Source organism: Ranitomeya variabilis, chromosome 1, assembly GCF_051348905.1.
Source record: "Ranitomeya variabilis isolate aRanVar5 chromosome 1, aRanVar5.hap1, whole genome shotgun sequence".
In the NCBI taxonomy this organism is placed as follows: Eukaryota; Metazoa; Chordata; class Amphibia; order Anura; family Dendrobatidae; genus Ranitomeya; species Ranitomeya variabilis.
The window spans coordinates 316,560,334-316,585,319 of record NC_135232.1 but is presented as its reverse complement, the minus strand read 5'-3'; the positions used below and the strand labels follow the sequence as shown (position 1 = coordinate 316,585,319).

Here is a 24,986-nt window from a genome sequence, read left to right as displayed (position 1 = left end):
ACAACAGAACAGTGGTGTCCAAATATGAATGATTAACCCATTAAACTGGGGAGAAAAAAGTAATATAAAAAGTGATTCTAAAAATCTTCATCTACTTGCATGTTAAAGTAGCAAGAACTAGTTTAGGTAGAAACTTTGATTTAAATCAAGCTTTACTGACTAGTGATTTAAATCGTGATTTAAATCAAATCCACCCTGGCTGACATGTCCCTGGAAAGATGTGGGCTTACCAACGGAGCCCACATCAAAGGGAGGGAGCCCAACATCGGCGTAAATGTATGCCCGATGTCGGTAAAGGGTTAAGCTGCAATTCTCCTTTGGGAAATATGCAAATTGTCTCTTCAGAGAGGACTAGAACTCTAGTGTCACCTATAGGAAATAGCAATCCTATAAGTCAATATCAACTCTCCACCAAGCCATGTCACATGATTTAGGATAAAAGCCACAACCGAAATCTCAATATGAGTGCAGAAGACACACGGTACAGTGCCTGTGACCATGATGGCAACCACCACAATAAATTAATCTGAAATGACAAAGCACATGCTTAAGCAAACCTGTGAGTTGAGGCAGAGAAATATAGGTTGAGGAAAAGACCACAAGCGCATCGCCACCTGATCAGCTGATTGAAGGAGTCATGGTGACCTGGTAAAATCAGTGTCTTCTATATTGATTCCCAAACGCTGTTTGTAGTCGCTGTGGCTGGCGCTGCAGTCCAGTAAAATTAACTTGAATAAGACTAATAGTAATAATAATAAGAAGAATGTACAGCACTGTGTCTGGCATACAATAAGAGGGTTGGGAACCTAATCCCCTTCAATTAGCAGTGTCTGGCATACAACGAAGAGAGTTTGGAACCTCATCCCCTGCAATTGGCTGTGTCTGGCATGCAATAAAGAGGGTCGAGAACCTCATCCCCTTCAATTAGCAGTGTCGGGCATACAATAAAGAGGGTCTGGAACGTCATTCCCTGCAATTAGCTGAACTGTGGGGTGCTGGTATTTGGACCCCAGACTAATTAGATATTGATAACCTATCATGGTTTCCTGAAGAAGAAGTAGATTTGTACTTTGAAACACGTCAAAATAAACCAATCATTTTATTACACTGGGATATATGTTTTAAATCATGTCGGCAGCGCAGAGACTATCCACAAACCCCTTCTAATCTATTGATATCTGATGGCCACTGGCTGTCCCGTGGATCTGCTGCAGCCGATATTGCACTATATGCTGTTTTTACGGATTCAACAGGTAAGTTTAATCTGAGCGTAAAGCTCACTATATTTCTCGGATAAGACTCTATTTTGCGCTGATCTCTCCTACAGTTTTACTTAGGTGACTTCTTTTAGCAGCTTCACGTCTATCAAAGCCTGATGTGGTAAAAAGTAGCTAAACAAGACAGAACATACGCGCTGTATGTCATTTTCATATTGCAGTGTATATGATTATTCTTAGCATTTCCATGCGCTTTTTTAGGTGGATTTCAGGCAGAATCTGCCTGAAAAAATCATTGTGTGCACATACCCTTATTGAGAAATTCCAAGGTCTTTCTGAAACTTGTAAGAATTTTAGAATGCAAGCATATAGGGTTTGGCAAATATGCCAAAAACAGTTTCTGCCAATTTTCTACTTTAAAAAGTGTTGAAAAAGCAAAGCTAGGTTGGACATAATATTGTTTTTATCCTACACCAAGGTAAGTAGATCTGATGCAGACTATATGGTGGAGAGATACTGGCACTCCCAATGCTTTAAAGGATTATTATTCTTTACAAATGTATTATTATTATTATTATTATTAAAAAATATATATATATATATATATATATATATATATATATATATATATATATATATATATATATATATATATATATATATATATATATATATATATATATATATATATATATTTTCCCATCTACAGGACAGAGGATAACCTGCTGATCACTGTGGGGCAGAGGTGTCAAACTGCATTCCTCGAGGCCCGCCAACAGGTCATGTTTTCAGGATTTCCTTGTATTGAACAGGTGATAATTTAATCACCTGCACAGAATGATTCCAGCACCTTGTGGAATGCTAAGGAAATCCTGAAAACATGACCTGTTGGCGGCCCTCGAGGAATGCAGTTTGACACCTCTGCTGTGGGGGGACGACCCTAGTGATCGATCAAGGTTTTAGAACTAGAACTAGAATGGCGTTCTTCAGCCCTGTCCTGAGTAGAGGTGTGCATGTGCGGCCTCTGCTCCATTCATTGACTCTAGGACTAGCTGGGCAGTACTCGACATTTAATGAAAGTAACGAGACCACGTATGTGTACCTCCTTTACATTCAACACTGGGCTGTAGTGCTCTGTTCTTTAAGTTCTAAAGTCCCGATTTTGGGATCGCTGGCAGTCCCCAGCTATCAGTAAATTATCCCCTATAAAATTGACAGGGGATATATATATATATATATATATATATATATATATATATATATATATATATATATATATATATATATATATATATATATATATATATATATATATATATATATATATATATATATATATTTTTTTTTTTTTTTTCTTTTAGGAGAATCCTTTAAATTTAGATTTATTTTACCAGTCTGTACATCCTGGGAGTACACGAGAGAAGAAACTGAGTATAATTTTTACAAACAGTGCCCAGTGTAATCAGAATGGTGACACCCAATGGAAATCTTACTGTGCACTTATCGCTATGGCTATAGTTTACTGAATTAGTAGTAAAATTCAATTTGGGTCTGTCTTTTTCAGAATTCAGATTGATGCTGAATTTTTCAAAAACCCATAAGATGGGGGCAGCACGGTGGCGCAGTGGTTAGCACAGCAGCCTTGCAGCGCTGGAGTCCTGGGTTCTAATCCCACCTTGGACAACATCTGCAAAGAGTTTGTATGTTCTCTCTGTTTGCATGGGTTTCCTCCAGGCACTCCAGTTTCCTCCCACATTCCAAAGACATACTGATAGGGAATTAAGATTGTGAGCCCCATCGGGGACAGCGATGATAATGTGTGCAAACTGTAATATGTTAGCGCTATATAAAAATAAAGATTTATTTTTATTTAAGCCATCCATACATTTTCCCTAGATGATACAAGTCCGTCAGAGTGAAAGTCGATCTAGATCCGACAACCCCTTTAAGATAAATTAAATTAAAGGTGACAGGTGGATGAGGACAGGCTTAGCTTGTCTCCTGGATACAAAATCACTAAATTAATGAAGCTTTGTATCTCTGAGATTAAAATGTACTCTGTTTCTTACAAAACTCTTGAGTTTTGGGGAGAGGCTGTATGAGTCTGTTCAATCACTTATGGACTACAGAGATTAAGTAAATGTGTGGTTTTTTATTGTCAAAAACCTAATAATGGCCTAAACAGAAATGAAGAGCTGGGGCAGCAAAGGATAATAATTTTTATTTATATAGTGCCAACATATTCCGCAGCGCTTTACAACTTATAGAGGGGACTTGTACAGACAATAGACATTACAGCATAACAGAAATCACAGTTCAAAACAGATACCAGGAGGAATGAGGGCCCTGCTTGCAGGCTTACAAACTATGAGGAAAAGGGGAGACACGAGAGGTGGATGGTAACAATTGCTTTAGTTGTTTGGACCAGCCATAGTGTAAGGGTATGTGTCCACGTTCAGGAAATGCTGCATTTTTGAAGCAGCGTTGAGCCGCAGCGTCAAAAACGCAGCATCCAGATGTTACAGCATAGTGGAGGGGATTTAATGAAATCCCGTCTCCACTGTGCATTAAAAAACGCATGCGGAATTCCCGCAAAAACGCACATGCGTTGCGTTTTTTCAGAACGCAGCATGTTGCTACAATGAGCAAAACACGCAGGAACACTGCAGGTGACCTGCCAGTGACCTCAGGTGCATTTTTGGTCAGGATTTTACCTGCATAAAATCCTGACCAAATCCTGATGCAATCCTGAACGTGGACACATACCCTGAGGCTCGGGTGTTCATGTAAAGCTGCATGAACCAGTTAACTGCCTAAGTATGTAGCAGTACAGACAAAGAGTGCTATTAACTGCATAAAGTGTATGAGAACATGATGCGCGGAACCTGATTTTTTTTTTTTTTTTTTTAATAGGCCACACAGGGATAGTTAGGTTAATGCGTTGAGGCGGTAGGCCAGTCTGAACAAATGAGTTTTTAGGGCACGCTTAAAACTGTGGGAATTGGGGATTAATCGTATTAACCTAGGTAGTGCATTCCAAAGAATCGGCGCAGCACGTGTAAAGTCTTGGGAAATGAAGGTCAAATATCATAATGTGGCTTATGTTCTAGTGTGACCTCATCCACTCTTATAGAATCCACCCCGTAAGGTCTAGATGCAGCAATTTACAGTATATTACATGTGGATGGAGGTTTCAAAACTGCGTTAGGTCTCTTTTACACGTCTGTTTAAAACTCGCACATGAAAAAACAGTATCGGTGACATCAGTGTGTCATCCGAGTGTCCGTTTTTACCATCATTGTTGTCGGTGTTATTCCGGTATGGATAAAGAAAGAAATTACAAAGCTTCTCCTATACTTTGCAATATTAAACACTGATAGCACACTGATGCCATTCATGTGCTGTACATGTTTTTCACGGACTCATAGACTTGTTTTGGCCCTTGTCAACCGTGCTGCTGGAAAAAGAAACGGACGTGTGCATAGCACCAGAGTTTATAATGGGTATATGCGGTATCTGTGAAAAAACAATACATTTCCTATGTGGTTGGAAGTAGTGATCCTACAAGTCACAATTAACCCTTTAAGGAGTCTTGCAATATTAATAAGGATAAAAGCCAAATCAGAATCTCAATTTGCAGACATGGTGTTTTGGGCTATTGGCCCTCATCAGGGCAAAGTATGAGATCTGATTCGGCTAGGTGAGAGGCTCTGGATTGTGGTCTAAGGGGTAAGGCTTCTCCTTGTGGAGGGTGACATACCAGCTCTGGCTTGTCAAGGTAAGGAGGCTTATTCGCCGTGCAATGCTCCTCCTTCCAAGAGAGAAATTGGTGAAATTTAGAGCATGTTCTACTAAATCCATTGAAGATTAGAAAAGGACATAGTGGTTAAAAAATTGAGTACCACACCAATTTTCACATGGATATGTAACTGTACCCTTACTTCCCTGGCACAGGATGAGCGAGTTAAAACTGAGCATGCAATGTCAGACAGATACCACCCGATGTCTCTATGAAGGGGAAAGAGCCAAATGAAGGGGAGAAGGTAAGAATGAACTGTTGCACGTCTAAGGGTGGTCACTGTGACATATACTTTTCGGGGACATATATCCTGACATTGTATTAGGGTACGGTTGATGACAGCTTTGTGGAAATTGGGGCTGCAACTGTTGGGGGTCACTTTATGACACTCTTTTTGATTCACTGGCTAATATTATTTGTATGGTAATGTGGCTGGATTTTTTAAATTTTTGGGGCATGGTAGCTACCACTGCATAGATGCATATGTGATTGCCACCATATAGGAAATGCTGGCTGGCAATTTTTTTAGGGCACTATGGCCATCAATAATCAGGGCCTCAACTGACATATATGACGAAGTTTGTGGTTGGCATAGTATAAGGATATTAGGCATAACACTGTATTAGAGGCTCTAGTAGGGCTGGTTCTGTATAGTAGTCAGTGTGATTACCACTTTATGAGGGCACAGTAAGGCCTCATTCTCACATCCCATTTTCTCATACGTGTTTTTCATTAAGTTGTTAAATTGGCAGGTTTTTATTTGCAGATCATGTGTCCACCAAGAAAAACAAGAGACATGTCCAATTTTGACTTGTCATTAGTGATGAGCGAATATACTCGTTACTCGAGATTTCTCGAGCACACTCGGGGGTCCGAGGAGTATTTTTTAGTGCTCAGAGATTTAGTTTTTCTTTCCGCAGCGGAATGATTTACATCTGTTAGCCAGCATAAGTACATGTGGGGGTTGCCTGGTTGCTAGGGAATCCCCACATGTACTTATGCTGGCTAACAGATGTAAATCATTCAGCTGAGGTGAGGAAAACTAAGTCTCCGAGCACTAAAAAATACTCTGAGGACCCCCCAAGCGTGCTCGGGAAATCTCGAGTGACGAGTATATTCGCTCATCACTACTTGTCATGTGTCAAATTTGCCAATGAAGTATATGGGTCTGCGAAAAACTCAGACAGCACACTGATGGCGTCATAATTACATCCTAGTGCTCTCCGTTTCTCACTGACTCATAGCAGGAGCTGACAAACCTGAATCCGTTTTTTTTTTGTTTGCATATTAGAAAAACTGATGGATCAGTGACACTAGATAGACTGATGAAATCTGATCTACCAAGTCAATGGAAATTGATCCTTCTTTATGTAAGAGAATGATACATTCTAAAATCAAGTGATGAAGAATAGGGAACCTGAAATTTATATAATTACTCATTAACTATTTTTTCCTTTTCAAAAAGGGGTTCTGCAGCAGCTGAGTTTATTAGAAAGACCATTATATAATTTCAGTGAGACATTTTGGTGATGACTGTGATGTCAGATGTGTGCATTAGAAGTACTGCGTCATATGTGGCCTCTTACAATGGATCCACTATAAATCTGTCTGTGCATGGAAGGAAGTCGAGGACAAACAGTAACCTGTCCCAGAATGGCGGACAGCTCTACATTTTACTTCTATATATGTATGTGTAATATATATATATATATTACACACACACACACACACACACATATATACACACACATATACATACATACACATACACACACACACACACACACACACACACACACACACACACACACACACACAGAAACCTTTATATATAAGTATATTGGATAGGAAACAGCCAAATCCTATGTGCAAAAAGACTGGAAACAATCAGTCATGTAAAGAAAAGTGTTGGCATAAGCACAATACAATAGACATGATATGTTGAGTACATTGTTTGATGTATTTGAAGATGGCGATTGCTTCTTGCGTCACTCGGGTGACTTTGATAAAGAAATAAACAGGGCGACTGTAGTGTTAATATTCCATCTGCAGAGCTGCGTTAAGAGAGGAGAAGCCCTGATTATTCAATCAATCTTATTAATATTCATTAGAGATGATAAATATTCATCGTCCTGTTTTAGACGACTTGTTTCTATGGCAACCATCTACCCTCCACCCCCCCCCCACCCTGCCCCAAACAAACACACACAGCTCTGTCACAGCACCTCAATCAGACACAGATGCACCCTGTGCTATTCCAGCACTCCATGCATCGGGCCTCACTCCTAAAAGTCTGCAGCCGTTCTGATGGCTGTATTGTACACAGCACATCTACGTGATATCTTCACTTATATCACTTTTTCACAGGGTATGCACAGGGGTGACCTTCCCAAAAAAAGATATCTTGCAGGTTTGATTCCTCATCCAGCCCTAAATGTCATATAAATGAGATAAAATCCTACAAAGGACACTGTATGCAGCATACATTCAGGCCATACAACATGCTCATCTGTATATTGTATTATTTCATAGTCTGCACTGCAGTCTATAAAAATGATATATGTTTATGTGTCAGTGGTGGAAGTAACCATTCTGCTGATTGAGGCAGCAAATGAAGCATCACATTACCCATTGCACTTGGGCGGCGTGTATGACAGGGCAGGACTATTGTCACAATGTGTAGAACACGAATGGGAAGATTTTACTGGGAAAAAAAGCTTAAAATCTTCATAAAGCCATCCCTGGAATAAAATGCTTTTTCAACCATTCTTCAGCACGTACAATTTACAATGGAAAAAAATGTTTTTCCAGTGGGACTGTAACCAAAAGAAAAGCTACTCCCCATGTACGTCGCCACGGGGGTCAGCGGTGCGAGCACCTCCGGCCGCGCGGCCCGGAGCGCTAGTTAAATGCCGCTGTCAGCGCTTGACGGCGGCATTTAACTAGTAAATGGGCGTGGGCGGATCGCGATTCCGCTCGCGCTCATTGCGCGCACATGTCAGCTGTACAAAACAGCTGACATGTCCCGGCTTTAAGGTGGGCTCACCGCCGGAGCCCACCTTAAAGCAGGGGATCTGCCAGCTGACGTATTATTCCGTCAGCTGGCAGAAAGGGGTTAAAAATAAAAAAAACATGATTTTTCATTCCTTCTCTCCAGCGAACGCTGCTGGGGAGAAGGAATGAATGGCGGCTTCAGCACCACACGCTGGGGACAGCGCTTACTGTAGCGCTGTCTCCTGCACGGTCCGTGTGGTACTCAGTCGGCACACGGGCGGCACACGGACAGCATCCGTGTGCGGTACGTGTTTACACGGACCCATTGACTTTAATGGGTCCGTGTGATCCGTGCGCTCCCACGAACACGGACATGTCTCCGTGTTTTTCAAACGGACACACGGTCCGTGAAAACACGCTGACATGTGCAGAGACACATTGATTTTAATGTGTCTACGTGAGTCAGTGTCTCCGGTACGTGAGAAAACTGTCACCACGTACCGGAGCCACTAACGTGTGAAACAGGCCTTACATAGGTTTGCTCCAAAATACGCATTGTGTCTTTGTCCACTTGGTTTTTAATTTAGTTTAATAGTTGTCAGTGGCTGAGTAAAAATCCTTTCATCTCAATGAACAATATAACCACTTCAGACATGTGTCAAGAGTTTTCTGGGCAGATTAATTGAATGTAACAGATCAACATGCATATAGTTGTGTGAATGCATGCTAATATAATTCAGTCAGCTATATTATGTGTAACAGATAATGCCATCTATAATAATCATTTTGAATAATTACAAACCTCGTTTTCATAGTTTTCTAGTTCAACACTTCAACATTACAAACCATATGAGGTCCTGGGACTGAATGCCAGCTTGTGAAATACCATAGCCATCCAATAGGTAAAGTATCACTTTCTTCTACATTGTTTTTACAGAATTTTGGTGTTAAGACTGAGCACGGAGTTTAGGGTTTTCAATTGGAATAGTAACTGGAAGTCCAGCATTTTTGCAAATACATTTTTTTTTCAAAATTCAAGTGTTTATTCAGATGTCTGAATGAGGCATAACGCTTATACACATTCGGATCCTTAGCACTTCAAACTTTATTTCAACCTCAGAAATCTAAGTATCAGCCCTGGATTTCTGCCAAGGGATCCTGTTATGTCCCCTTTTGTTTGATTGACAATTTATAGTGTACATTTAGCTTGCATCCATTAAACAAACAAAACTTGATCTAGGTTATCCCAGCATAATATAAGAATGTTCCAAATGTGGGGGAAAACTACTGTTTGGGCGCACAGCAGGGTAGGAGCGCCATTTGACTTTTTGAATGCAAAATTTGCTGGAATAATTGGCGGAACCCATGTCGCATTTAGAGAGCCCCTGATACGCCTTAGCAGTGGAAACCCCCACAAGTGACACCATTTTGGAAACTATACTCCTCATGGAACTTATCTAGATTTGTGGTGAGTACCTTGAACCCCCAGGTGCTTCACAGACGTTTATAACATTGAGCTGTGAAAATAAAATATCTCATTTTCCACACACAAATGTTTTCTAGCCCCAAATTTTGCCTTTACACAAGGTTAACAGGAGAAGTTGCACCATACATTTTGTTGTGCAATTTCTCCTGTGTACACGGATACCCCATATGTGGGGGTAAATATTTTTTAGCCTCACTGTAGGGCTCAGAAAAGGAGGAGTGACATTTTGATATACAGACTTTGATGGAATGGTCTACCAGTGTCATGTGTTTTCCAGAGCCTTTGATGTGCCTAAACAGTGGAAAACACTGACAAGTGACAACAGTTTTAAAACTAGACCCTTAAGGAATGTATCTAGATGTGTGGTGAGCACCTTGAACCCCAAGCTGCTTCATAGAAGTTTATAACGTAGAACAGGAAAAATAAAACACAATTTTTACAGGATAGCAGAAGAAAATCGACCAAAAAATTTTGTTGTGCAATTTCTCCTGAGTACACGGATACCCCATATGTGGTAGAAAACTACTTTTGAGGCACAGTTCAAAGCTCAGAAGGGATCAAGTGCCTTATTGGGGTTCACATTTTGCTGGACTGTTTTGACAGTGCTATGTCACATTGGCAGAGCCCTTGAAGTGCCAGAACAGCAGAACCCCCATAAGAGACTACATTTTACAAACTACACCTCTCAATGAATTAATCTAGGGGTATAGTGATCATATTGACACCACAGGTGGGTCACATAATTTTATACTATTGGGCAATAAAGAAAAAAATAATTATATTTTTACGACCAAAATTTATTTTTTGTCCCAGATTTTACATTTTCACAGTTGGGGAAATGGGTAAAAAAGTCACCAAAATCGGTCCCAAAATTTTTGCTGAATGTAGAAATACCCCAAATGTGGCTGTACAGTTCTGCTTAGCCATACGGCGAGACTCGGGAGGGACGGAGCGCTATTGGCAAATAGAGCTCTGTCCCTCCCAAGTCTTGCCATGTGGCTAAGCAGTACTGTTATACAGGAGGCATCCTGGAACACAAAAGTTTCTATAATAGTTTGCGAACTCCATGTACAGAGCCCCTAAGTGCTAGAAGAGCTGAATTCCCCCCTCAAGTGACCCAATTTTGGAAATTATACCCCTTTGGGAATTTATCTACAGATGTCGTGACCATTTTGACTCCATGGGAGTTTTACAGAAACAAGCAGCAGTGGATGTTGCCGAGTGAGAATTGCAAACTGCCTTTGTATTGACCAGTACGTTGTAGTGCCCATACATTGTGCCCAGCTCATGCACCTGTAAATTAGGTGGGCTCTCATTGCTACAGAAATGACAAACATATGGACGCTAAATGTGGATTAGGCACACTGGGGCTCAGAAGGGAGGTGGCATTTGGATTTGGGAGCACAGAATTTGCTGAATTTCTTTTGCAGTGTGAGGGTCATTTCACTTTTCCAGAGCCTTTGTGCTACCAGTAACATTGAAATCCCCTATATTTCCATTAACAGATGACGGACCTGAGTGGGGACTTGCTTTTTTTGTAGACTGAGTTGAAGCTTTTCTTGAGTATATTTTGCATAACAATTTGGATCACATTTATCCAGCGCTATACACTGAGCACTTAAAGTTGTGCTCAAAAGTTTACATGCCCCAGCAAAAGTTTTGCTTTCTTGGTCCTTTTTCAGAGAATTTGATTGATAACACCAAAACTTTTTCTTCACTCATGGTTAGTGGTTGGGTGAAGCCATTTACTGTCAAACTACTGTGTTTTCTATTTTTAAATCATAATGACAGCCCAAAACATCGAAATGACCCTGATCAAAAGTTCACATACCCTGGTGATTTTGGCCTGATAACATGCACAGAAGTTGACACAAATGGGTTTGAATGGCTACTCAAGGTAACATCCTCACCTGTGACCTGTTTGCTTGTAATCAGTATGTGTGTGTAAGGCTAGTTTCACACTAGCGTTTTGCTGAGCTGGGGAGGGCTGCGGGCTTCCTCCGTGAAGCCACGCCCACAGCCGCACCTCCGCCGCTCAGCTCTGCCTACGTCCGCATGCGGCCTGCGTATCTATCTTTAACATTAGGTACGCAGGTCGTGTAGATGCCTCTGCAGTCGTTGTTTTGACGATGCAGAGAAAAAAAGAAATTCCAACCAGCTGCGTTCGACGCGGGTCGCCGCATCGTCAAAACGACGCATTCGAAGGCATCCGCACAACCTGCGTACCTAATGTTAAAGATAGGTACGCAGGCCGCATGCGGACGTAGGCGGAGCTGAGCGGCGGAGGTGTGGCTGTGGGCGGGGCTTCACTGAGGAAGTCCGCAGCTCAGCAAAACGCTAGTGTGAAACTAGCCTAAAAGCTGAGAGAGTTTTTGGGATCCAGACAGACTCTTGCATCTTTTATCCAGCCACTGACGTTTCTGGATTATGAGTCATGGGGAAAGCAAAAGAATTGTCAACGGTTTTACGGGAAAAGGTAATTGAGCTGTATAAAACAGGAAAGGGGTACAAAAAGATATCCAAGAAATTGATAATGCCAGTCAGCAGCGTTCAAACTGTGATTAACAGATGGAAAATCGTGCTCTGTAAAAACAAAACCACAATCAGGTGGACCAACAAAAATGTCATCCACAACTGCCAAGAAAATTGTTCAGGATGTAAAGAAAACACAAATAATATCAGCTGAAATACAGGACTCTCTGAAACTAGTGGTGTGGCTGTTTCAAGATGCACAATAAGGAGCACTTGAAGAAAAATGGGCTGCATGGTCGAGTCTCCCAAAGAAAGCCATTACTGCGCAAATGCCACAAAGTATGTCGCCTACAATACGCAAAACAGCACAGAGACAAGCCTCAAAATGTGTGGACCAAGGTACCGTATATAGTCGAATATAAGCTGAGATTTTCAGCCCAAAAAAATGGGCTGAAAGTGCCCCTTTCGGCTTATACTCGAGTCATGGAAGGCGGGGGGGTCGGCGGGTGAGGGGGAGCGACGCCTGTCAAATACTCACCTGCTCCCAGCGCTCCTGGCGCGGTCCCCGCATGTCCCACGGTCTTTGGGCACGGCAGCTTCTTCCCCTCTTCAGCGGTCACTGGTATCGCTCATTAAAGTTATGAATATGGACTCCACTCCCATAGGGGTTGAGTCGCATATTCATTACTGTAATGAGCGGTGCCACGTGACCGCTCACTACAGGAAGAAGCTGCTGCTCCCGGAGACGTGGGACATGCAGGGACCGCACCGGGAGCAGGTGAGTATGTCATATTCACCTTTCCGCGTTCCACCGCCGCCTCGTCTTCCGCGTCCTCTGCAGTGACTGTTCAGGTCAGAGGGCGCGATGCCATATTAGTGTGCGCGCCGCCCTCTGCCTGAACAGTCAGTGCGGAGAGACGGGACGCTGAGGAGCAGCGGGCAGCGACGAGAGGTGAGTATGTCATTTTTTTTTTTTTAGTGCAGCAGCGCATTACATGTGGCACAATGCTATATGGAGCATCTATGGGGCCATAAAGAACTGCATGGAGCATTATATGGGGCATCTATGGGGCTATAATGAACTGCATGGAGCATTATATGAAGCATTACATGGGGCCATAAAGAACTGCATGGTGCATTATATGGAGCATCTATGGGGCCATAAAGAACTGCATGGAGCATTATATGGAGCATCTATGGGGCCATAAAGAACTGCATGGAGCATTATATGGGGCATTTATGGAGCCATAAAGAACTGCATGGAGCATTATATGGGGCATCTATGGGGCCATAAAGAACTGCATGGAGAATTATATGGGGCATTTATGGGGCCATAAAGAACTGAATGGGGCATTTTATTGGGCCATAAAGAACTAAATGGAGCATTATATGGGCATCTTATAGGGCCATAAAGAACTGCATGGAGCATTATATGGGGCATATTTGTATATGGAGCATCTTATGGGGCCATAATGAACTGTATGGAGCATTATATGGGGTCTATTTTGTATGGAGCATGTAGAAAAGCCGTGGAGACACCATCACGTGTTTCTCAACGCAAGCAATGAATAGCCAGGTCTTTCACCGGGAAGGAACAACCACGGGAAGGGCAGCATCCAATAAAGGAAAACTGTTATGATCTGGTGGCCTAGGAACAGCATGAGACGTACTCTGGAGAAGGTGGTACATGTACTGACTGCAGACCCTGAACCTAACACCGCAACTAGAAGTAGCCGTGGAATGTACCTAGCGCTCCCTAGACATCTCGACACAGCCGGAGGACTAATTACCCCTAGAGATAGTTTTCCCTTTTCTATCTTGCCTCAGAGAAAATCCCCAAAGGATAGGCAGCCCCCCACAAATATTGACTGTGAGAGGAGAAGGAAAAAACATACACAGACTGAAATCAGAATTTAGCAAAGGAGGCCACTTCTAGCTAAATAGAAAGGATAGGACAGAGTACTATGCGGTCAGTATTAAAACACTAGAAAATATCCACCACAGAAAATACAAAAACTCCACAGCTAACTAAAGATATGGAGGGTATATCTGCATCTCCAGAGATACCAGCTTGGCTAAACAAATCCTTATACAGACCAAGCTGGACAAGACAAAAACATGGAAAAGAACTGAACAATAAGGCCACAGCATGTGGACAGCAAAAAATCAAGGCCAGGACTTATCTTTGTTGAAAAGAACTGCAAAGCAGGAGAGACCAGGCAGAGATGTGAATCCTCCAGGAACAATGGACAACTGGCACTGACTAAAGGGTGAAGCAAGACTAAATAGCCCAGTCAAAATTGCACAAAGTGAACACACCTGATAAATGCTGCGATTCAGAGACAGCAGCGCTACCACTTACAACCACCGGAGGGAGCCCAAGAGCAGAATTCACAACAGAAAACCACCTATGCCAAAACATGGTATCCATCCACAGACAGCTGTTTCGGGGTATTTGCCCCTCATCAGTGTGGAGTAGGAAACTGGCTATTAGGAGCAGTGCCTAGTGAAAAGACTATAAGCATAAGGGTGAATGACCTCGGGGAGATCAAAACATCCAACACTGCGGAGACACCATCACGTGTTTCTCAACGCAGTGATCCAGAACACTGCCCCCATTCCTGATGGGACATATGCAAATGCATGTAGAAAAGCTGCGGAGACACCATCACGTGTTTCTCAATGCAAGCAATGAATAGCCAGGTCTTTCACCGGGAAGGAACAACCCAAGGTCATTCACCCTTATGTTTATATTTTGTATGGAGCATCTTATGGGGCCATAATGACCTGTATGGAGCATTATATGGGGCTCCTGATTCAATATGGATATTCAAAAACACTTAACCTACTGATGTCTCAATTAATTTTACTTTTATTGGTATCTATTTTTATTTTTGACATTTACCGGTAGCTGCTGCATTTTCCACCCCAGGCTTATACTCGAGTCAATAAGTTTTCCCAGTTTTTTGTTGCAAAATTAGGGGGGTCGGCTTATACTCAGGTTGGCTTATACTCAAGTATATACGGTAATTTAGAGTGGTGAGACCAAAATTTAACTTTATGGTCACAACCATAAACGTTACATTTGGAGAGAGGTCAACAAGGCCTATGACGAAAGGAACATCATTCCTACTGTAAAGCACAGAGTTGGATCGCTGATGTTTTGGGTATGTGTGAGCTACAAAGGCACAGGAAACTTGGTCAGAGTTGGAGGAAAGATGAATGCGGCACGTTATCAGAAAATACTGGAGGCAAATTTGCAGTCATCAGCCCGGAAGCTGCGCATGGGACGTAATTGAATGTTCCAACATGACAACAATCCAAAACACAAGGCCAAGTCGACCTGGCTACAGCAGAACAAAGTGAAGGTTCTGGAGTGGCCATCTCAGTCTCCTGGCCTCAATATCATTGAGTCACTCTGGGGAGATCTCAAGCGTGCAGTTCATGGTAGACGAGAATTTACAGGAACTGGAGGCATTGTGCCAAGAAGAGTGGGCAGCTTTAACCCCTTCCCGACATGTGACGGAATAGTACGTCACATGTCGGGACCCCCGCTTTGATGTGCGCTCCGGCGGTGAGCGCACATCAAAGTCGCGACATGTCAGCTGTTTTTTACAGCTGACATGTGCGCGCAATAGCGGCGGGTGAAATCGCGATCACCCGCCGCTATTAACTAGTTAAATGCCGCTGTCAAACTCAGACAGCGGCATTTAACTACCGCATCCGGCCGTGCGGCCGGATATGAGCGCATCGCCGACCCCCGTCACATGATCGGAGGTCGGCGATGCTTGTACATTGTAACCATAGAGGTCCTGGAGACCTCTATGGTTACTGATCGCCGGTGGCTGTGAGCGCCCCCATGTGGTCGGCGCTCACAGCACACCTGCATTTTAGCTACATAACAGCGATCTGATGATCGCTGTTATGTAGCAGAGCCGATCGGGCTGTGCCTGCTTCTAGCCTCCCATGGAGGCTATAGAAGCATGGTAAAAGTTAAAAAAAAAAGTAAAAAAAAATGTGAAAAAAATAAAAAAAATATAAAAGTTTAAATCACCCCCCTTTCGCCCCAATCAAAATAAATCAATAAAAAAAAAACCCAACCTACACATATTTGGTATCGCCGCGTTCAGAATCGCCCGATCTATCAATAAAAAAAAAGCATTAACCTGATCGCTAAACGGCGTAATGAAAAAAAAAATCGAAATGCCAGATTTACGTTTTTTTGGTCGCCACAACATTGCATTAAAATGCAATAACGGGCGATCAAAAGAACGTATCTGCACCAAAATGCTATCATTAAAAATGCCAGCTCGGCACGCAAAAAATAAGCCCTCACCCGACCCCAGATCACGAAAAATGGAGACGCTACGGGTATCGGAAAATGGCGCAATTTTATTTATTTATTTTTTTGCAAAGTTTGGAATTTTTTTTCACCACTTAGGTAAAAAAGAACCTAGTCATGTTAGGTGTCTATGAACTCGTACTGACCTGGAGAATCATAATGGCAGGTCAGTTTTAGCATTTAGTGAACCTAGCAAAATAGGCAAGCAAAAAACAAGTGTGGGATTGCACTTTTTTTGCAATTTCACTGCACTTGGAATTTTTTTCCCGTTTTCTAGTACACGACATGGTAAAACCAATGATGTCGTTCAAAAGTACAACTCGTCCCGCAAAAAATAAGCCCTCACATGGCCAAATTGACAGAAAAATAAAAAAGTTATGGCTCTGGGAAGGAGGGGAGCGAAAAACGAAAACGGAAAAACGGAAAAAGCTCCGGGGGTGAAGGGGTTAACATCTGAGAAAATAAAGAACCTTATCCACGACTACCACAAAAGACTTGAAGCTGTCATTGATGTTAGAGTGGGCAATACACGGTATTAAGAAATGGGGTATGTGAATAGTAGTTTGACAATATATGGCTTCAGCCAACCACTAACCATGAGTGGAGAAAAAGATTTGGTGTTATCATTCATATTCTCTGAAAAAGGCCAAGAAAGCAAAAATTCTGCTGGGGTACGTAAACTTTTGAGAACAACTGTACATCAGGGTTTTCCTTTAAATCTTTGAGTAATGTAATTCAGATGAAACCCACGAGGAAGCCACTCACTATAATGAGGCAGCAGAGTTACGCTGGACTCTTGTCTGGCCTCTGTTCAGTTGTGTCCTTTTTAACAGAGGTGCAGAAAACTGTTGCCGACTGCCGCTTTTATGTACTCCTAATAAAAACACCGCAAGATCACAGGCCAGACAGTGTCCACAGTTTGAAGAAAGAAGGTTGTCCACAGTGCCTCCATCTTCCTCATTATAGGGAATCTTCTGTCAAGGGTTCAATCTGAATCACGTATTTCAGAGATTTACATGGAAACCCTGGTGTAATCGTTCAGCACAGGATAAATGAGAGCTGAGTCTTACTGCGATCTTTGGGAGGCAGGATAAAAAAATCAACAGCAGTTGAAGAATTGATTTTATTTATTTTTTACAACATTCCTCGTGCGGTGTAAGTGATTAGACAACTTTATTCTTCCGGTCGGTGCAATTACAGCAATACCAGATTTATATAGTTTATGTTTGGCTGCAGGCACACACTAAAAGACGCTTTTTTTTGTTTTCTAGTTTTTTGCATCTCCATATTTGGAAAGCTATAATTTTTCCACATTTCTGCTGACAAAGTCGTGTGAGGGCTTGTTTTTTGCAGAATGAGTTGACGCTGTTACTGCTGCCATTTTCGTGCTCATGACAATTTTTGATTGCTTTCTATTCTGATTTTTGGGAGACAGAATAAACAAAAAATAACAATGCAAGAATTATTATTTTTTTTTAATGATGTTCCATGTATGGTTAAATTGATAAGACAGCTTTATCCTTCGGGTCAGTACAATTACAGCTATACCTCATTTATATTTTTTTATGTTTTGGCGCTTTTACATAAAAACTATTTTAAAGAAAAAATAATTATTTTTGCATTGCTTTATTCTGAGAGCTATAACTTCTTTATTTTTTGTCTTCAAAGGGAGATTTGTAGTTAAAATTCTGCGCTGCCGCTAAGATGAGTTTCAGGAGAGTATAGTTGATTCACAGTGGTTTTATTCAACGCGTTTCAGGGGTCTCATGCCCCCTTCATCAGGAAATACCACACCTATTCTTTATTTTTTGGCTGATGAGCTGTATATCGACTCAATTTTTGCTGGACAAGATGACGTTTTCAGCGGTACCATTTTTATTTATATTCCTCTTATTGATCACGTTTTATTTCACTTTTTGTTCTTCGGTATGATGATAAAGCATGGTTTTTGCCTCATTTTTAATTTTTTTTTTTACAGTGTTCACAAAAAGGGTTAACTAGTGGGACAGTTTTATAGGTCGAGATGTACCGGATGCAGCGATACCAAATATATGTACTTCTATTATTTTTTTTGTATGTTATCATACTAATATTTATTTTAACAAATAGATCAATGGCTGCACTCAAAATTTACTGTGCTAAGGCAAGGAAATGTGCAATACATGAAATGTGAATAGCATAATGGCTTGGGAAATTTATGAAAAAACACATGAGATTCTTAGCACAAGATTTGGCCAAAAGTTGTGAGCCCATCCACCAAACGTCAAGGTAATCTCAAAACGGATGGGTACCTGAGCTGACTGCCTAGTGTTCACACCGATCGCAGTATTTAGGGGATTAAAATGCTGGGAGCTTCTGGCACTGAGAGCTGAGTGTCAGCTGTCAGAATCAGCTGACACCCGATGACGATCGCCATGACGTACATGTACTGCATCGGTTGAGAAGACCTTCCTGAACAGGACGTACATGTACTACAAACGTTGGGAAGGGGATAAAGGAGATAAATAAAAATATCCTTTGAAAAGGTTAGGAATTGCAACCATTTTTCTACAAAGTCTCTTCATTTCAGGGTTTCAAATGTAATTGGAAAATTAAGTTTGCCATAAATTCAATGTTTATTTTTAATTTTTTTAACACTTTGTAGAGAAGCCTTTGCGGGAAATGACTGCCTGAAGTCTGGTAGTCATGGATGTCACCAAACGCTGGGTTTCCTCCTTTGTGATGCTTTGCCAGGCCTTTACTGCAGCTGGCTTAATTTGTTGCTTATTTGTGGGCCTTTCTAAGTTTTGTCTTAAGCATGTGAAATGCATGCTCATTGGGGTTGAGATCTAGTGATTCACTCAGCGATTGCAGAATATTCCACATCGTTGCCTTAAAAAACTCCATGGTTGCTTCTGCAGAATGTTTTGTCCATTTACATTATAAAGTGCCTTCCCATCAACCTCGCTGCATTTGGTTGCATTTGAGCAGAATGTTTAGCCCTGTACACTTCAGAATTCAACCGGGCTGCTTCTGTTTCAGTCAAATCATCAAGTGACCCAGTGTCGTTGGAAGCCATGCTTGCCCATGCTATATAACACTGCCTCCAACATGTTTTACAGTGTATGTGGTGTGCTTTGATTCATTAACCATTCCAAGCACTTTCTTCTTTTTTTTTAAATCAGATACATTTTTATTTAACCAAATTCAAGGTGCAAAGCAATAAAACAAAAATCGCAATGAGAACAACATTAAGGCTTCTTTCACACTAGCGTCGGGCTCGGCCCGTCGCTGTGCGTCGGGCCGACGTTCCCGACGCTAGCGTTGTCTCCGCCGCACAACGGGGGCAGCGGATGCATTTTTCCAGCGCATTCGCTGCCCCATTGTGAGGTGCGGGGAAGCGCGGGGAGGTGGGGGCGGAGTTCCGGCCGCGCATGCGCGGTCGGAAAAAGCGGACCGTCGTGAGCAAAAAACGTTACATGTAGCGTTTTTTGCTCCCGACGGTCCGCCACTGCACGACGCATCCGTCGCACGATGGGTGCGACGTGTGTCAATCCGTCACAATGCGTCGCTTAATGTTAATCAATGGCGAAAAAACGCATCCTGCAAAAGTGTTATATTTATTATGTACCCGGACCTCCTCCACATATCCCAGTATACACACCACAGGATCCCTCTCAATCCTACAACCATATGCTCCTCCTTTGGCATTAAGCACCGCTGTCCAATTTGGGTTCAGATTTGGACACTGCCATAACATATGGAGAATTCCAGCCCCCTCCATTCGGCACCGATGACACTCAAAAGTCTGTCTCAGACCCGCTATATAGTTCAGGAGTCCTATATACTCTATGGAGTACATATATCTGCGAAAGTCTGCCCGTTCAATCAGCGATAGTTGGGGTATATATTCCATAATCACTTCCCATTTATCTTTCCCTATCCTACCCAATTCCTCCTCCCATTTGCCCTGTGCTCTAATAGGATAATTATTTATAAAAGTATGCATTAGATTCTTATAAATGCCAGACATAATCAATCAATATATCCTTGTGAATCTCCATATTTATCGTCTTGCTCTGCGTAACATAAGCATGCTGAAACTGCCCATATTGAAATCTGCAGACCTCCGGTAGCCCATAATCCACCTGCAACTTTCCAAAGTGCACCATTCCCTGCGCGTCTTGCACCTGAAACATGTACTGTATTCCCAGTCTCATCCAATTTTTAAATTCTCCCATTTTAACAAATTTCGGTAGAGTCTCGTTTTGCCATATCGGGGAAAAATTTGTCAAGTGCTCCAAACCCCTAATCTTTTTAATTGCCTCCCAGACTTTATGTATCAGCGCTAAAGTAGGATACACCAAACCCATCTTCCTGAAACATCCTGCCTCCAACCCCTGAACCAAGGGATCCCTCCCCATCACCTGGACCAAGACCCTTTGTATTGAACCAGCCCCAGACACATCCCTCCACCCCCTCATCTGTTGGCCCTGAGCAGCTAAGTAATAAATCCAAGGGTTCGGAAGCGCCGGTCCCCCTCCATCTTTGGGCCTCTGCAATGTCTCAAGTCTGATCAAGCACTTTCTTCTTCACATCATTCTGGTACAGGTTTATCATAGTTTCATCTGTCCAAAGAATTATTTTCCAGAGCTGGGCTAGCTTCTTTGAATGTGTTTTGGCAAAGACTAATCTGGTCTGTCTATTTTTAAGGGTAATTCATGTTTTTCACCTTCTGGTTAACCCTCTGTATTTGCTCTCATGAACTCGCATGAAGACTTAGATACTGAAACACGTGCTTCACTTGGGTGGATGCTATGCTGGGTTTTTTTCTTCAACATGGGAAGGATTCTGCCATCATCCAGTACTGTTGTCTTCCGTGGATGTCCAGGCCTTTTAGAGTTCCCAAGCTCACCAGTACACTTTTTTTGTTGCAGAATGTACCAAACTGTTGATTTGGCCACTCCTAACATTTCTGCTACCTCTCTGATAGATTTATTTTTTTCAGCCTAAGAATGGTCTGTTTGTCTTCAATTGAGACTTCCTTTGACTGCATAATGTGGGTTCAAAGCAAAAGCTTACAAATGCACATGTCACACCTGGAATCAGCTCCAGACCATTTACTTGCTTAATTGATGATGTATTAACGAGGGAATATCCCATGAAACTGAAGTCATTTTGAAATAATTGTTCAATTACTTTTGGACTCTTGAAAAAGAGTCCGCTTCATATTAAAGAGCTGTAAAGCCTAAACTCTTATTCTAATTAGGATATGAATACCCTCAAATTAAAGGAAATCTGTCAGTAGGATCACCTTTCCAAAGCCATCTATTATAGGCATGTAGGCCATAGGAAGCTGAATAAAATGATTCTTTGATATCTGCGATAAGATGTCTTATTCCAGAAAAATCAATGTTTTTCTTATATGTAAATCCAGGCTACGGGGATGCCATTGTCTGGAAGATAACTTCACCTCCGGAGCTTATTTTAAATAAAAGGGGGCGTTACCAGTGTGAGACAAGTAACTAACACAGAACAGGAGTAATGAACTTTGCATTCTTGCAAGCGCATTTTTTGCAGCTCTCTCTGGCGTTTTGCAACAATATTGCAAATCTTTCTGCCTGTAAGATGGAATTTGAAGCACTGCGAGGAACCTGCAGATGTGTCAGTTATAACCACACACAGCTCTGCATTGAGATAAGGAGAGCAGAGAGCGGCCATTACACATCACACTGGTAATACTGTTAACCATTACACATCTCACTGGTAACACTCCCTTCTGTTTAAAATAAGCTCTGGAGTTCTCTTCCAAGCAACATTCTCCCCATAGCCTTGGTAAGGGGGTGTGCTATGGAAGATGAGATTCCCCAGAACTGTGCAGCATTTGTGACTGGCAACTGCGACCTTCAGCCCAAGGAAAACCCTGCTAAGCCAATAAGAGGGGGCTAGTGTTTTGAGAAGGATGAGTCTAGATGAAGCACCGGGTCAGGTGACATTCGAACGCAGTTTACCGATATAAGGCCAGAGAGATTGGCGCAAGGAGATTGGCACCAAAGAGAGAGAGCAGCAGGACATGTGCTCGGAGGGATGACATACCGAGACACACTTGGGGACCAGGCCAGAGGGCTGCTATATGCCTGTGAGTGAGATCCAGACTGCACCAGGCAAGATCAGTGTACCAGACCACACCATTGAAAACCTGAGGCCCAGCCCTGCACCAGTCAAGATCCGGAGACCAGACCACGCCGGGCAAGACCCATGGCCCAGCCCTCGTCCGTCCGGACCCAACAGACAGCCGTCGCAGGTCAAGCATCGAAGATGTGGCAAGGACCCTAATCTGGAAGTGAACATCTGCAGCAGTGACCTTGAGGCATGAGTGAACCGATCTGTTACTTCTGAGATTGACGTATGGTACAGGGATCAGTCTGGGGTGGAGCAACAAATGGGGTGGGGACCGACCAGAGTATGGGAGGCCCCTTGCTAGTGTCTAGAAAGGGGATTGTTGTTCTCATTAGAAACTAAATATACAGTTGTGGCCAAAAGTATTGACACCCCTGCAATTCTGTCAGATAATACTCAGTTTCTTCCTGAAAATGATTGCAAACACAAATTCTTTGTTATTATTATCTTCATTTAATTTGTCTTAAATGAAAAAACACAAAAAGAATTGTCCTAAAGCCAAATTGGATATAATTCCACACCAAACATAAAAAAGGGGGTGGACAAAAGTATTGGCACTGTTCGAAAAATCATGTGATGCTTCTCTAATTTGTGTAATTAACAGCACCTGTAACTTACCTGTGGCACCTAACAGGTGTTGGCAATAACTGAATCACACTTGCAGCCAGTTGACATGGATTAAAGTTGACTCAACCTGTGTCCTTGTGTGTACCACATTGAGCATGGAGAAAAGAAAGATGAGCATGGAGAAAAGAAAGAAGACCAAAGAACTGTCTGAGGACTTGAGAAACCAAATTGTGAGGGAGCATGAGCAACCTCAAGGCTACAAGTCCATCTCCAAAGACCTGAATGTTCCTGTGTCTACCGAGAGCAGTGTCATCAAGAAGTTTAAAGCCCATGGCACTGTGGCTAACCTCCCTAGATTTGGACAGAAAAGAAAAATTGACAAGAGATTTCAACGCAAGATTGTGCGGATGTTGGATAAAGAACCTCGACTAACATCCAAACAAGTTCAAACTGCCCTGCAGTCTGAGGGTACAACAGTGTCAACCCGTACTATCTGTTGGCATCTGAATGAAAAGGAACTGTATGGTAGGAGACCCAGGAAGACCCCACTTCTTACCCCAAGACATAAAAAAGCCAGGCTGGAGTTTGCCAAAACGTACCTGAAAAAGCCTAAAACGTTTTGGAAGAATGTTCTCTGGTCAGATGAGACAAAAGTAGAGCTTTTTGGGCAAAGGCATCAACATAGTTTACAGGGGAAAAAAAGAGGCATTCAAAGAAAAGAACACGGTCCCTACAGTCAAACATGGCGGAGGTTCCCTGATGTTTTGGGGTTGCTTTGCTGCCTCTGGCTCTGGACTGCTTGACCGTGTGCATGGCATTATGAAGTCTGAAGACTACCAACAAATTTTGCAGCATAATGTAGGGCCCAGTGTGAGAAAGCTGGGTCTCCCTCAGAGGTCATGGGTCTTCCAGCAGGACAATGACCCAAAACACACTTCAAAAAGCACTAGAAAATGTTTTGAGAGAAAGCACTGGAGACGTCTAAGGTGGCCAGCAATGAGTCCAGACCTGAATCCCATAGAACACCTGTGGAGAGATCTAAAAATGGCAGTTTGGAGAAGGCACCCTTCAAATATCAGGGACCTGGAGCAGTTTGCCAAAGAAGAATGGTCTAAAATTCCAGCAGAGCATTGTAAGAAACTCATTGATGTTACCGGAAGCGGTTGGTCGCAGTTATTTTGGCTAAAGGTTGTGCAACCAAGTATTAGGCTGAGGGTGCCAATACTTTTGTCTGGCCCATTTTTGGAGTTTTGTGTGAAATTATCAATGTTTTGCTTCATTCTCTTTTGTGTTTTTTCATTTAAGACAAATTAAATGAAGCTAATAATAACAAATAATTTGTGATTGCAATAATTTTCAGGAAGAAACTGAGTATTATCTGACAGAATTGCAGGGGTGTCAATACTTTTGGCCACAACTGTATAACATAGTGAATTCGAGCTGCTAGGGTTATAGTGCATATATACAAACTTTGCTGTTACTATATATTGAATATTGTGCTCTGCAAATACCCTGTTCCACATGATTTACTTTCTGTTCAATTCACTCCCTTCCTATATTTGCACCCGGGAAAATAGACAGTTAAGTTGGTTACCTTGTCCTTGTCTGCGTGTTGCATCCAGTGACCTGCTCACACCTGGAAAAGTTAATTTACATAAAGTGATAAAAGATGATTTGTCAACAACAAGGCATCTGATATGAGGCTTACAGGTGGGACTGTTTTCAGCAGTCTATAACCTGTATGCCCACATTAAAGGCCCCGTCTCACATAGCGAGATCGCTAGCGAGATCGCTGCTGAGTCACAAGTTTTGTGACGCAACAGCGATCTCAGTAGCGATCTCGTTATGTGTGACACATAGCAGCGATCAGGCCCCTGCTGTGAGATCGCTGGTCGTGTCGGAATGGCCTGGACCATTTTTTGATCGTTGAGGTCCCGCTGGGGAACACAC

General features: G+C 42.3%; 2 protein-coding genes across 6 annotated transcripts in view; one reads left to right on the top strand and one right to left on the bottom strand.

Annotated features, from left to right (window-relative positions):
- The window catches only part of LOC143816760 (zinc finger protein 219-like), a 106,745-nt gene that overhangs the window by 17,876 nt on the left and 63,883 nt on the right, over positions 1–24,986 (top strand). For all 5 annotated transcript variants that reach the window (XM_077297574.1, XM_077297555.1, XM_077297566.1 and 2 more), the window contains exons 2-3: positions 5,172–5,260; positions 8,826–8,912. The gene's annotated coding sequence lies outside the window, so the exon portion shown is untranslated. The remainder of the gene's footprint in view (positions 1–5,171; positions 5,261–8,825; positions 8,913–24,986) is intronic.
- LOC143816793 (tubulin polymerization-promoting protein family member 3-like) overlaps positions 1–24,986 on the bottom strand; it is an 82,734-nt gene that overhangs the window by 48,330 nt on the left and 9,418 nt on the right. The window lies entirely within an intron of this gene.